The sequence below is a fragment of the Nycticebus coucang genome, chromosome 8 (genome assembly GCF_027406575.1).
Source record: "Nycticebus coucang isolate mNycCou1 chromosome 8, mNycCou1.pri, whole genome shotgun sequence".
Classification (NCBI taxonomy): domain Eukaryota; kingdom Metazoa; phylum Chordata; class Mammalia; order Primates; family Lorisidae; genus Nycticebus; species Nycticebus coucang.
The window spans coordinates 70,348,118-70,362,558 of NC_069787.1; positions in this window are offsets into that span (position 1 = coordinate 70,348,118).

The window sequence follows — 14,441 nt, forward strand, 5'->3', positions numbered from 1 at the left end:
GAATGGGGAAATTGTCAGTGCATTCTTTCTTCCTCATGCATGGCAGCTCTCAAAATATAGGTTTTAAACGGCTACCTATTCTATCTGTTTGCAAGTCCCCACTTAAAAAATCCCCTCCAGATTTCTCATAAAAAAAGTTGTTAAGGAGTCTTTAGCTCCGATTTGCACATATGTTTATATTTGTGCATTTGCCAAGTGCATTAGGATTAATGCTTTAAGATCTCATCTTTATGGTCATTAATCCCAGGTCCAGATGGCACCATGTGTGGAGAAAGATAAAACTTTATTCTCATCTTTCTATAGAAGACTGGACAAATGCCTCTAATAAAAATACTCTGAGGTGTTCTATGCCTCACTGAAAAGAAACTTGCTCATTAGGAAGAACTTTCCCCTTAGAGAGAAATCCTACATTTTTAAAATAAAAGAGCAGAGACCCAATTTTTGGTAAATATTTTTGATGCTTCAATCTCAGAGGAGCCCTGGTGGGCAGATCCGTGTGCTGGCCACTGATGTCACCCCTTCCATTTCACCTGTTTCTCTGCCCCTGTGCTTTCTCTAGTAGGTAGAAATCCTCCTTAGCCAGCGACCAGGCACTGGCTGGAATTGAGAGAGATCGAATTCCCTGCAACCCTCACTTAATGGGACATGAGAGTTATTGCAAACTGCTACCTCAATTCGACAGTCCTTCAAAGAGGAAAGGCTAAGGCATGCTCTACACAGTGTCTCCAAGCTTCCCTGGCAGGGCTGAGTCCCAGGATTCATAGTGGCAAACAAACCATATATCCTGATTGTCTTTGACAATCTGTTTTCCTATTCCTAATTTCTCATTCTTGCTTCCAGGGATTACCTCCCAAACCAACTATGGCTTAGTCCTTGTCTTAGGCTCTTGTTTTCCTTATCACCACACCAGAATCTCCACATTCAAACAGTGAATAAGCTGGATCTTTAGATTATGATTAGTCTATGAAATAAGATGAATAATGGCTTTTGGTAGGGGAGTATTCTTTTAATTCCCTGCTGGCTAACAGAAATTTTGATTTTATTTTGTTTTGACTTCTTACCCTTTCTTCATGAATACAGTTTTAACATTCTGATCACAGTGTAAAAAATTACTTGAACAGGGTAAATGAGTAATAAATATGTGTGTTTAAAATGAGAGCCAATTTTTTTGTTTAAGTTTTTAATTTTTAAATTTCAAATTATTAAATGGGGTCTTATTGAGTATTACATAGATACATGCACATGGACAAATTGAGTAATGCTAAAGTTAGGGATTTTAGTGTGCCCATCACCAGAGTAGTGCAAATTTTACCCAACAAGGTACATTTTTGTCCCTCAGCCTCCTCCTGCCTTCCCCTTTTCTTTGGTCCCAATGTCCTTTACACTATTTTATGATGATATGTACCCATCATTTAGCACTCACTCATTAGTGAGAACATGGGTGTTTGTTTTCCATTCCTGAAACACTTTGCTTAAGATACTATTTTCCAGTTCCATACAAGTTGCTGGGAAAGGAATTATTTCATTCCTTTTTATGGCTGAGTAACATGTCATCGTGTATGTGTATATATGTGTGTGTGTGTCTATACATACATACACACAAACAGTGCTCAAAAATGTTTACACATTTCAAGAAAGAAAAAACTGAACTGTATTAAATTTGTAATACTCAAGTACATTTGACTTCTGCAATTATAAGAGGTACTCAATGTAACTTGTATTCATCTTTTGTTATTGGTATATATTGAGTATTATATATAAACATAGGCATACACACTCCCCACATTTTCTTTGTCTATTTATCAGTTGATAGGCACTTAGGTTGGATCTTTATCTTTGCAATTGAGAATTGTGCTGCGATAAACATTTGGGTGCAGGTGTCTTTTGATATAATAATTTCTTTTCGGGGTGGTAGACAACCAATAGTGGGATTGTAGGATCAAGTGGTAGGTCTAACTTTTAGTTGTTTGAGGAAACTTCATATTGTTTTCAATTGAGGTTGTACTAACTTATAGTACCACTACCATCTATTATTTTTTAATATAGTAATAATGGCTATCTGACAAGGATAAGGTACTATCTCATTGTGGTTTTAATTTACTTCCGCCTGATGATTTGTGATGATGAGCATTTTTTCATGTGTTTGTTGGCCATTGGTTTATCTTCTTTAGATTGACTTTTTTCATGTATTTTGCCCACTTGTTAATGGAATTATTTATTTTTTTCTTGCTGATTTGTTTGGGTTATTGGTGGTTCTGGATAATAGTTCTTTATCAAATGCATTAAGTGTAATTTGCCAATATTTTTTCCCATTCTGTAGGTTATCTTTTACTTTACAGAAAACCTTACTTAGGGTATGCTAATCAGGCTATTTGATATTTCATTTATGTAAAATTCCTAAATTTTTCTTATTTTAAGGATATCATAAGGCATGTCATATAAATATAGAAGTAAGAGGTAGAATGAGAGAGATGAATGAAATGAAAGATGTTTATGTTCATGTAATGAATTATACACTATTATTTCTCTGTTTTCTGAGGTGGAAAAATCCGCGAGTTGCTAAGAAGTAAAGCTCTGTATCCAGTTAAGCTTCAAGGCTAGGTATTTTAGGAATATCTGCCCACAGTTCCAAGAATATAATCTAGAGACATTAGTCCTGCCTTTCATGTGTATCCTAAAAGAAAGTAAGGCATTGTAGTTAAGAGCCCAGGCTTTGGAGTAATACCTATATTTATATCCAGGCTCCTCTGCTTATTAGCTATAATATTTTAGGTAAATTCCTTAACTCTCAGAGTTTAGTGTCTTTAGATATAAACCAAGGTTTATAATATGTATCTGATAGAGATACTGGGAAAATTTAAAAAGTTATGGTCTTATAAAATGACTGGCAAATAGAAACTATCCAAACATTCAGCTGTTGACATGAAAGAATAGCCATTACTACCCTGGTCATAATGGATGAATTATGTGCCTTCCCCTCAAATTTATATGTGAGCGGATTTAGAGATAGGGGCTTCAAAGGGGGAGTTAAATTAAAATGAGGTCATTACAGTAGACCTGAATCCTATATGACTAGTGTCCTTACAAGAAGAGGAGACTAGAACACAGACTCTGAGAGATGATCACGTAAAGACAGCGGAAGAAAATGGTCATCCAAAATCCAAGGAAAGAGGCCTCAAAGAAGTCCTACTCTGTCAACACCTTGATTTTGAGCTTTTAGCCTCCAGAACTGTGAGAAAATTAATCTCTACTGTTTGCATCACCCAGTGTGTGCACTTTTGCACTGTTACAGACTTCTGAGCAAACAAATACTCTGCCAAATAACTATAAGTAAAAAAGTGGGAAAATAAATGAAATGACTGTTCTCAAACATTGGACAAGAAACAAAAGAAAGTAAGCATTGAGAAAAGAGAAATTAAAAAAAAAAAAACAAACCTTAAGTCCATTTGTCACTCTAGATATCTGCCTGAAGGCATCTTTGAGAATACCGAGCAAGAGGGGGACACAAAGCAGAACACAGAGGCATGTCTGAGTTCAGGACACAGATCAGAGTTTAGGAGGCTGGAGATGAATAGAATTTTCCTGAGCAGACTACCAGACAGAAAGGATCTATATAGAGAAAGCACTCCAGAAATCCACATTTGTGCCCCTGCCAGGGATAGGCTGAAAACTGTAAACATGTAGGTTAAAATTTTATGAGGACAAGAAAAGAATAACTACTAGAAAAAGAATGACTTCCTGGTAAACAAGAGTTGCCAGGCACCTCCAAGCTGCATGATAACTAGAATCTGCATGCGGCTGGCTAGCCAGACAGTAGGGAATGTATCTTCACTAAATACCCAGGGCATTTTGTAGAGATATCAATAGGATCACAGCTTAGTAATGGGGTAAATTAGCTATAAAAGTGAAGTTGATGCAAGAAATCTTTTTTGTTTTTATTTTTTTGTTTTGTTTTGAGACAGAGTCTGACTCTGTTGCCCTGGGTAGATAGAGCACTATGGCATTATCATAGTTTACTACAACCTCAAATGCTTGGGCTCAAGCAATACTCTTGCTTCAGCCTCCTGAATAGCTAGAGCTGCAGGTGCCTGGCACCACACCTAGCAATTTTTCTACTTTTAGTAGACTCAAGGTCTCATTCTTGTTCAGGCTGCTCTCCATCTTCTGAGCTCCAGCAATCTACCTGCCTCAACCTCCCAGATTGCTAGGATTTCAGATGTGGGTCACCTCACCTGGCCTTTTTAAATCTTTTTATTTTCTCCCTAACAAATCATAAAAACAAGAAGCAAAGAACCACACTGCTCTGTTAAGTAAGTTAAAGTGGAACATTTTGTAATAACAAAAATTAATTAAGAACTTATAGTAATTATTAATGTCTATGCTCCTAAAACAGTGCTTCAGAACAGGTGAAGCAAATCTGACAAAAGTAAATGAAGTAAACAAATCAAAAATTATATTAGAATATTTCAGTAATCTCCCACTAATTGATAGAAATAAGTAGACATAAAATTAATAAGGACACAGAAGACCTAAAAAGCTATATAAACAACTTTAAATAGTCAATATTTTTAAAACAAAATACTCACAAATGACAAAATATACATTCTTTTTCAGGTACACATGCAACATTTACCGAGATAGACCATATGTAGCTGAGAAAATGTCTCAATAAATTTAAAAGTTTTAATGTACACAACTTATGTTTGACCACAGTGAAATTAATTAGAAATTAATTCCATTATTTAATTAAATGAGTTATTTAGGAAACAGTAAAAAAGGATAATTGGGAAAACCACAAAAATTTGTAAATTAAACTGCACTGAGTAATTAGAATAAATGTTTGAATTAATGACAATGGAAAGGCAGAATATTTTATACATAGCACATTTGTGGAATGCCATTCTGAAGAAGTAAACTATGCCTTTACATGATGATGATGGAGAAGAGTACATTATTATTTAAATAAGCTTATATCTCATGGAGCTAGAAAAAAGTCAAGTTAACCTCAAAGAAAGTAGAACAAAGGAAATAGCAAAGATCAATGTGTTAAGTAACAAAAGAGAAAATTAACAAACATTAAAGAACAACAATAAAACCATAACTGTTTCGTTGACAAAATCAATAAAATGAAGAGACTCCTAGAGAGATGGGTTAAAAGAAAAACAGGAATTCACATATTACAAATATCAAAAATGAAAGAGGGACATCACTACAGATCCTATGTACATTTAAAGTACATACAGCAAACATCATTCATAACAAAAGCTATTTATAATTTTATGTTAATAAACATAAGAACTAGACAAATTCCTTGTATAAAAATTTTTAAATGACGTAAGAAAAATAGAAGGTATGAATAACTCTATAGCTGCTAAAATAGTTAATTTAATAATTAAAATGTTTTCCACAAATGAACTCTTGGCTCAGATGACTTCACTGGTGGATGCTGTCAAAATTTAAGGCATAAACAATAGATCCCTAACAGACATTGTTTCAGAAAATAGAGGAGGTGAGAATACTCACCAAGTCATTATGCATAATATGAAGCCAAAACGAAAGGTATGTTATGAGTAAATTTTAGATCAATATATGCCAAAAACATACACATGAAAACTTCCTTTTTTAATTTCAGAATATTACAGGGGTATAGAGGTTCTGATTATATAGTTTGTTTTGTACCTTTCAGGCCGAAGTTATAAGTGAGATACCATTGAACTCCAATGAGAATGACTTACATTAAAAAGTTCTACAACAACAGATGTTGGTGTGGATGCAGAGAGAAAGGAACTCTTAACACTGTTGGGACTACAAACTAGTGCATCCCCTATGAAAAGTTGTATGGAGATACCTCAAAGAATTCAAAAGTAGATCTACTATTTGATACAGGAATCCCACTGCTAAGTACATACTCAAAGGAAAAAAAAGACATTTTATAAAAAGGACACCCGCGCTGGAATATTTATAGCAATACAATTCACAATTGTAAAGACATAGAAACAATCCAAGTGCCCACCAATACACGAATGGACTAATACAATGTGGTATATGCAATTTAGTAATTTTGTGACAACCTAGATGGAACTGGAAACCATTCTTCTAAATGAAACATCACAAGAATGTGAAACAAACATATGTACTCAATACCAAATTGGAATCGATCTATTAATACCTAAGTGCACATATGGAAGTAAATCTCAATAAAAATAAAGCTGGGGGGAGGAAGAAGGAGGAAATGGGTAAATTCACACCTATTCGGTACAGTGCTATCCAGAGGAAGGGCACACTTAAAACTTTGACTAAATAGGTACAAAAACAATTATGTAAATAAAACATGCTCACCTTCTAATATTCTGAAATTTAAAAAAAATTCTTGAAACAATACAGTTTGATAGAAGAAATAATTTCCAGTATTTGATAGTATAGTAGGGAAACTATAGTGAACAATATTTATTATATATTTCAAGTCAACTAGACAAGAATTGTAATGTCCCTAGAAGAATCTTTGAGGTGATGAATATTTCAATTATCCTGACTTGATCATTATACATGTTATACAGTTATTAAAACATTGCATGTATACCCAAAATGTGTATAACTATGATATATCAGTAAAATATATCCACCAAAAAGAAGTTATAAATGTACCCTTCACCCAGAATGTGTGTTTTATACTCATCAGATGACACTAAAGTTCTTAACAAAATATTAGATAATGGAATTTAGAATGAAAGAAAAAATAAGACATCATGAGAAAGTGATTTCTGTGCCAGAAATAAAAGATTAGTTGATGTTTAGATTTTAAATTAAATAATGTAATTTGTTAGACTAACATAAAAGAATAAAATCCATATTATGAAACAACAGGTACAGAAAAATAATTTTACCAAATGTAACACTCATTAATGATTAAATAAACTCTCAGAAAACTAGGCATAAAAATGATAAAATTCTCCAAATTCAAAATCTTAGGACATTTATGAGAAAACATTAGATAAACCCAAATGCTACAAACTACTTTGCCACTACTGTCCAAAAATGTCACGGTCATGATAAGCAAGAAAGATTGAGAAATTCATTGAGCAGGGAGAAGTAGGAAAACAAGGTATCCTTGATTGAATCTTGGAAGAAAAGGGAAGTATTAGTTAAAAAAAGAAAAGAAAAGAAAAATTGGGCTAATTATAATTAAGTCTTTAGCTAATAATACTACACCAATGTTAATTTCTTACAGGTCATAAATGTATCTAGTATTAAAATGTTAACATTAGAGGAAGACAAGTGGGGGATTAGGAAGAAAACTTTATCAACTTTTATATTCCTGTACAATATAAAATTATTTAAACAAAAAAATAGCATGTAGATTGAAACGGAAGATGAAAAGCCATCTTTATTCACAGATGACTACTGACTCTGACTTCAAATATCTACAAAAAAGTTACTAGAACCAATGTTAATATTAGCAAGTTTTTAGGATTATGATCAATATCAATATAACAAAAGTATTTAATCTATAAAAGCAATGAACAAGTTGGAATTGAAATTTAAAATACCACTCACACCAGCATCAATATGTAAAATACTTTAGAATATATTTGATGAAAGCTATGCAAGACCTACACACCGAACATCACAAAACATTGTTGAAATAAAACAAATAAGACACAAATAAATGAAGAGGTATGTCTTTTACGGATTGTAGGACTAATATGTTATCAGTTTGCCTCAAATTTATCTGAGATTCAAGGCAATACCAAACAAAATTCTAGTAGGATGTGTTACCATAATTGACAACCTAATTCTAATATTCACATAAAAATCCAAATGACATAGATTAGCCAAAAAAGTTGGAAAGTTTGTAATGCATGACTGTAAGATTTACTGGATAGCTATAAAAATCAAAACTGTGTGCTACTGGCTTAAGTTTAGAAAATAGAATACTAAAACAGAATGTAGAGGCCAGAAGTATACCTACATACATGGTTTATTGATTTTTGACAAAGGTATTAAGGCACCAAGGAGAAAGCATAGGTTCTTCAATAAATGGTGCTTGAATGATTTGATATCCATATACAAGAAATAAACATCAATTTATACCTTAAACCCTACACATAAACAGTTAAATGATATAATATATGTAAACATGAAACTTATGAATAGGAACATTGGAAACAATTTCTGTGACTTTATAAAAATTCCTTCTGTTCTACACCCAAATTATTACCATAAAAGAAAAAATTTATAAGGTACACTTCATTAAATTAAGAATTATCTCTCTGGAAGACACGCCTAAGAGAATAGAAAGAAATACACACACACACACACACACACACATGCACACATATATTTGCTAATAACATTTTTGAAAAGTCTTTCAATAAGACTACATAAAGAACCTCTCAAAACTAATAATAAGAGTACAACACCCAATCAAAAGAATGGGCAAAAGATTTAAAGATATATAGACCTCAAATGAACACATGAAGGGTGTCCACCATAATCAGTTATGAGAAAAATGTAAATTAAGAGAGTAATGAGATGTCATTGATACCTACTGGGATGTCTGAAATTAAAAAAAAAAAGACTTTATCAGACCAAGTGTTGGTAAAAATGTGGAGGAACTAGAATTTTTATGTACTGGTGATGGTAATGACAAATGGTGCAACCATTTTGGAAAACAGCTTGGTAAGTTCTTAAAATATTAAATATATACCTATTGTATGACCCATCTATTTCTCTCCTAGGATTTTACACAAGAGAATTAATAGCATATGTTCATATAAAGATTTGTACACAGATGTTCATGGCAGCTCTATTTGTAATAGCAAAAAACTGAAAACAACTCCAATGTTCATCAATAGCCAAAAGGATAAGTAGTGTTACATTCACATAATAGAGCACTACTCAGCAAGAAAGAGCCAAACTATGAAAAGATGGATGCCAAAATAATTGTATTGAGTGAAAGAAGCCAGTCTGCAAGAATACATAGTATATGTTTCTATTTATGTACTATTCTAGAAAATGCAAACTAATCTATAGGGGCAGAGGGTAAATCAGTGATTGCTTGAGGCTGACGGAGAGGGGCAGGAGGGAAGAACCAGAGAAGTTTTTGAGTAGGAAGGTCATGTTCACTATATTAGCTGAGATGATGATTCCCATGTATATACATATGTTCAAATTGTATATTTAAATATTTTCAATTAGTATAAATCTGTAAAAATTACACATAAAAACACTAGGGGACAGTGGCACAAAAAATTACTGAAATGTCTAATGATATGGTATTTATTGACCTTTATCAAATTATACATACTACCTAAAATCATGTACCTTACATTTATGGGTATATGTCATTTGGATCATCCAAAACAAATAATTCTTTGGGTAGAAAATAACACAAGAGATTAATCCTAGTACTTCATTTCCAGATGTCAGAAAAGAAGGAATTATGTGAATTGTGAGAAAGAGACTAGACAGATTAGTTTTCTTTATGGCTTCACTATTAACCCTGTATTCAGAGAGGACAAATTTGTCTGGAAAAATTATTATCGGAGCTCCCAAATTCTCAAATCCACCTCGGCTTTCAAGTTTTCAGAACACTGCACTTGGGTCTGACGACTATGATTGTCATACTCATCTAAGCAAAAGGCATTGAGTGTTTATTTCTGCAGAGTTGACACTGAACAGAGAGCATGTTGAGCACTGTGCACAATTATCCCTATAATCTAGGAATTTACTATGTCTGAGAACATGTACAAAGTAAAAAATGAGTGGTCTTGTCAAGATAACAGTCAACAACTTATCTTTTTTTCTGGTGCCATTAGGTCAGTGTGGGGCACAAGTTTTAAGACAGAACCAGGGGCTTTTGACAAAATGATGTGTTTATGTGCATTTGATTAGTAGGCTAGAAGGCCTGCCTCTAATTTCTTCTTCTTATTATCCACCCCCTCCTCCTCCTTTTCCTCCTCCTCCTCCTTCTTCTTCTTCTTTGGCTCAGGCTTTTAGCTAAATGTGCAAATAGATTCTCCAATCAACTTTGAATTTTTTTATGATTTTTACCCAATCGCCTATCTCAGTTCCTAGTAACCATGTCTACTCTCTGCTTCTATGAATGCAACTTTTTTTAGATTTCACACATAAGTGAGAACATACACTATTTGTCTTTTTGGGTCTGGCTTATTTTTTTCAATGTAATGTCCTCCAGCTCCATCCATATTGTTGTAAATGAAAGGACTTCTTTATTTTATAAGACTGAATAATATTTTATATGTATATATACAACATTTTCTCTATCCACTCATCCATTGACAGACACTTACGGACACACCATTGATGATTCCATATCTTAGTTATTGTAAATATGCTGCAGTGAACATGGGAGTGCAGATGCCTCTTTGACATACTGATTACATTTCCTTTAGATATATATATCCACAGTGGGGTTGCTGGATGATATGGTATTTTCAATGGCCATTGATATCAGCAGCAGACAATCCTGAGGCAACTTAAAGTATTTTAGATAATTTGTAGGCTGCAAATAAAGCACATAGAGGCCTTGAACAACATCAGTGTCTCTACTAACTCCAGCACATTTGCTGGCATTTGATGAGATTATGCCTTTACAATATGTATTATTAGATTTCATGTCCCTGTGTGGCAGTTGCTAGACAGTGACTGACAGATGTGGAGTATGAGATCTCAGATCAGTCATTTTGTATTAAAGATAAATAACTTACTACTGATACTTTTTGCCTAATATCACTCCATTGTTCAGCTGGGTTACCTGAACTGGTCATTATGACAGGGGAAAGAAGGCTAATTGATTGAGTTAGTCTCACCAGTTGCCACTTCTGACTGAGGATGGGATCACTTTATCCCTAAAATAGGCACCTGAATTTCATCCTGGGCCCTGTTTGAAAGTGGGAATTGGGAGATAGATGCTAAAAAAGCAACTAAGGAATGTTTGCTTTACTCTGTTGAGTCTTTAAAAAGTGTTTAATGAAAATTGTTATTAGAATTGAAAGAAAAAATTAGGACCTCAACCCTAGAAGGCACATGGACCATTGTTCCAAAGTTCTACTGTCTTAATGTTATTCAGATGCAATTACTCTTTTTCTTTATTGCTTCCCCCAAATTTAAATTCTTCAGAGGACAGCTTTGATTCGCATAACTCGGTTATGTCATCATGGCTAAAGGGGCAGGATCATCCAGTGAAGTCATTACCACTGAGGGTTAATCTCCTCCACCACACTGGGACCATTCCTAGAAAAGGCAGCAAGGCTGTTGCAGAGGGAAGTCCTCCTGGAAGTGTCTATAAATGTCCCCATAATTTTGTAATGTCCCCACGGCTAGGGAGTTAATTAGTCTCTGATTGGATTCATCTTCATGCTCAGGGCTGCATCAACAGCATTAGAAGCCCTGAGCTCTGATTACCATGCCTCCACAGTCACGACCCATATAATTCAAAATGAAAAAACTTCCTATATCATCAGTGAAAGGAAGTTGGATAAAATTTTATTATTTATTATTGCAGTTTCAATGTTTGCTTGTTTTTTACCAAGCACCGTTGGTACCCTAAGCCTTCATTTAGTGTGCTTCTTCAATAACCCACCATGAATCACTCTCATGAAGTTTAGTACTGAGTTCAGAATCAGAATTAATGAATGTAATAAACCACAGGCCAGCACAAGTGGTATGCAGGCAGTGCAAGAGCCCAGTCTCACATGCTGATATTATTGAAAGATTCGTGACCGACCCTGCCCATGACACACACCAAACTTTATCAGCACTCACTGTTCCTGTGCTGCCCAATGACTTCCTCCTGCCAGCACCTACCCCTCTCTGGCTCAGGGTTTTCTCTGATGAAAAGAAGTGTGCTCAGCCTAGGCAGATTCCCAGGGAGTTAATGTCCCCGGGAACAATTCCTACCCAACAAGAAACGTGATGAAGGATAAATAGCCCCCTCCTCATGTGGGACAACTCTGCCAGTTCAAACCATCTCCTAGAATCTCCTAGAGGGACTGAGCCTCATGTGGCCACAGTGGCTTTCCCCTTCCTTCCTTGACTCCCTTCTCCTCTTCCCTTCAGATGCTGCTAGACATCTTCTCCCAAATTATTATCTAAGGATAATGATGGAAGTTCAAACAAAGACTCCAAAGAGAGGCTACTGTTGCAGGAAGATGAGGCACAATGGAGAGAAAGAGCATCCAAACACCACATTTATAAGAGGAAGGGCTTTATTCACCAGCCAGGAGATTACGGCATAGAATTCCAAATGGATGTGCTCCCCAACTGCCTTGGTCTTTCCCTTTCTATTGACAATCAAAAAGTTCCACCCCACGGGTACCCTTCTCATTGGCCAGTTTGAATCAAGTGAGAGATGCTATTCCAGCCCCTACAGAACTACAGGATTTCACAGAACTTGGAAATTTACAAATTCCCAAGAGCTGAGTCACCCTGGCGAGGACCCTGCAGGCGTATCCTTGTGGTCTCCTTGAGAAGACCTGTTCTTCTAGACCTCACCCTTCTTGGGTATCCTCTCTCACTACCACAAAGGGAAGGTTGTGGGCTGGCCACTTAGAAACCACACAGGGGGCTCTCTGCTACAAGAGTTGATAAATTCAGTCTGGGACACAACACAGATAGTGACACTAGACTTTCACAGTTCACTGGCATGATCAGTGTTTACTATTAATTTTTTTTTTTTCCACTCTCTTTCTCTTTTTTTTAGTTTTTTGTTTTTTGGGTTTTTTTTTTTTTTTTTTGAGGCAGGTTCTTACTCCATTGCCTGGGCTGGAGTTCAGTGGTATCATCATAGAAGGGATTAAAGAAAAATGCAGCACAAGAGAAGACACAGAGACAAAAGATGGGATCGGGAGGTCTGACTGAGCTGATAGCTACAGCCAACACCAAAGCATAAAACCAGCTTTATCTTATAGTATCTGTGCAGGGTTGTCTACGGGAAGTAGTAGCATAGACAAAAGACATATCCTTGGTCTTACAGTATGATTTTAAAATGTAAATGACTTCAATAAAGACAAATCATCCTGTGAATGGTTTCTACTCAACATATGATAAGAAGTGAAAAGGGAAAGATCACAAGGATCCCTGCATAGTTCTTAAAAAATTAACTAGACAGGGCGGCGCCTGTGGCTCAGTCGGTAAGACGCCGGCCCCATATACCGAGGGTGGCGGGTTCAAACCCGGCCCGGCTGAACTGCAAACCAAAAAATAACTGGGTGTTGTGGCGGGCGCCTGTAGTCCCAGCTACTTGGGAGGCTGAGGCAAGAGAATCGCTTAAGCCCAGGAGTTGGAGGTTGCTGTGAGCTGTGTGATGCCACGGCACTCTACTGAGGGCCATAAAGTGAGACTCTGTCTCTACAAAAAAAAAAAAATTAACTAGACAAAGAAAGAGCAAAGTGACTTCTGGCAGGGAGAGCGTGAAGAAAGGAATATGGTTGTTTTGGGAAAAGAGGAGAAGCAGTTGGGGGTTCATTTCCTAAATGCTCCACAGTCTGTGGGGTCATTGCTGCCTTGCAGCCAGCTCTCCACAGTTGCTAGATTGGCACTGATGGACAACAGAAAGAAATGGGTGTTTATAAGATTATTTATACAGATGATGATGAGGTCTGCTGAGCCTCCCCGGCCTTATAATAGAGACCCTCTTACCGATGGCCAGAATTCTCCAGACCCCAGGTGTAGGGATGATCTCTGCAACAATGGTGTACTGTCAAGTTGGTATCTCAGAGTCTAGTTTTCTACACAAATTACCCCTTTTAACAGAAATCTTCACAAGAAACAACTGGTCTATAATCAGACTTCATGGCACACAGTATGCACAAGGTGACCTATGCTTACTTTCACTCTTCAAGGGCAATTATTTTCACTCCTTCTTTCCAAGTATTGAGTGCCCCCCTTGCTATTGCCTATAAACTATTTTTTAAAATGTTTTTATACTTCACTGTCCTCCCAACAATGTACATAATACCACAAGAGAATATAAATTAGAAAGAGGTAAGGAAAAATATAAGTAAAATCAAAGGGAAGTGTCACAAATGGAACAAATATAGCATGGCTTTTTTTTTTTTTTTTGAGACAGAGTCTCACTTTGTCACCCTCGGTGACAAGCTCACAGCAGCCTCAAATGCTGATATCACAGCTCACAGCAGCCTCAAATGCTTGGGCTTAAGCAATTCTCTTGCCTCAGCTTCCCGAGTAGCTCAGACTACAAGCACCCGTCACAAAGCCTGGCTATTTTTGTTGTTCTTGCAGTTGTCATTGTTGGTTAGCAGGCCTGGGCCGGGCTCAAACCTTCTAGCCTCAGTGTATGTGGCCAGCACCCTACTCACTGAGCTACAGGCACCGAGCCTAGCATGGCATTTTTTTAAGTCCAAGTTTTCCTAATCCTGTAAGGGATTAAATATACAAATACAAACCTGCTGATACAA